This window comes from Sinocyclocheilus rhinocerous, unplaced genomic scaffold, assembly GCF_001515625.1.
Source record: "Sinocyclocheilus rhinocerous isolate Xijiao unplaced genomic scaffold, SAMN03320098_v1.1 scaffold3155, whole genome shotgun sequence".
In the NCBI taxonomy this organism is placed as follows: domain Eukaryota; kingdom Metazoa; phylum Chordata; class Actinopteri; order Cypriniformes; family Cyprinidae; genus Sinocyclocheilus; species Sinocyclocheilus rhinocerous.
The window spans coordinates 129459-130740 of NW_015639762.1; the positions used below are offsets into that span (position 1 = coordinate 129459).

Consider the following 1282-nt stretch of genomic DNA (forward strand, 5'->3'; position numbering starts at 1 on the left):
CATCATCCTGTGACGGCTGAACTCTATCAGGGACTCTTGCTGATGGATCTCTATCTACTCTGTAAGGTGGAACAGAAGAGAAAACAATCAGTGTTCAGTGGAACAAATTACAAATTATTTACTATTTCAATTACAGATTTTTTTAGTAAAAAGAAGTTACATTTACATGATCTTGCATATATATTTCTGGAACAATATCTGTGTTTTAAACACATATAGAACATGAATTCTGTTCATATGTTTGTCTGTTTGTGTGGCTCCTATTGAGTCACTATAAAGAGAAACACATGCTAATGATTGTACATCAAATATAATAAACGACAAGGAACAAATACAAATGTGATTTTGCCTAAGATCAAAACATTTAGTTAAACGTTTGAGTAGTTAAAGCTGTTTGTCCTCTAGTTTAAACATGTTTGTATTGGTCTTAGTAAAGAACTGAAAGTAAAGTAAGTGTAAAGTAATGAGACGTCTTGCTGATGAAAGTAAAAACACAGAAGAGACGGAGACATTGATCATGTGATGCTGGAGTCTGCACTGATTTTACCAGCGTTTTCCTACAGTCTGACCAAACCGGTTTTCACACTGACATGATTCACTATTACTGAAGTAATTAATAAAGCAGGTATTGCTGTATAAAGCTGTGACAGTCTGCTTCTGTTCTCTTTCCTCCTTTGTGTTCAACATTTACTCAACTTTACATTTCATTCTGACACAATGAACCCTCAGGTGCAGTAAAGCTGGATGATAATCTGATGATCTCTTTCACTAATATTTGACCGTATATATTTATCAGCAGTAACTGAAGATCTCTTTAATATCAGTGATGTTTGCTCACCTCAGTTCACAGTTTGAGTCCCGTAGCACATCAATGAGCTGCTGCTTTGAGTCTCCAATCATATTATCACTCAGATCAAGCTCTTTTAGAAACCGCAGCGCTTTTGTGTTTCTCAAAGACTGAGTTAAAGAAGAAACGTCTGTAATACCACAGCGATTTAGACTGGAAAGAGACAAACAGAGGAAGAGAGATCATCTCACAAACAATCATTAATGTGAAGAATCTGACACAAATATAATGTGAACTCATCGTGAGATATTGAGTATAAAGTGTTTTGTAGTGATTTTACTGATTGTGATTCTTGTGTGTGAATGTTGCTGACCTCAAGCTCTCCAGTTTACAGCGTGAATCCTTCAGTACGTCACACAAGTGATTCACTCCTGTGTTTGTTATGTGATTCCAGCTCAGCTCCAGTTCTCTCAGGTGTGATGGGGTTGAGGTCAG

At 36.5% G+C, this 1282-nt stretch overlaps 1 long non-coding RNA gene across 1 annotated transcript; it reads right to left on the reverse strand.

Annotated features, from left to right (window-relative positions):
* Positions 1 to 10: 10 nt before the first annotated feature.
* Positions 11 to 1260, reverse strand: LOC107751603 (uncharacterized). Its single transcript, XR_001641275.1, has 3 exons — positions 1161 to 1260; positions 839 to 1000; positions 11 to 59 (listed from the first exon to the last, which is right to left on the reverse strand). It is a non-coding gene; the product is annotated as an uncharacterized LOC107751603 (long non-coding RNA).
* Between the last annotated feature and the right edge of the window lie 22 nt (positions 1261 to 1282).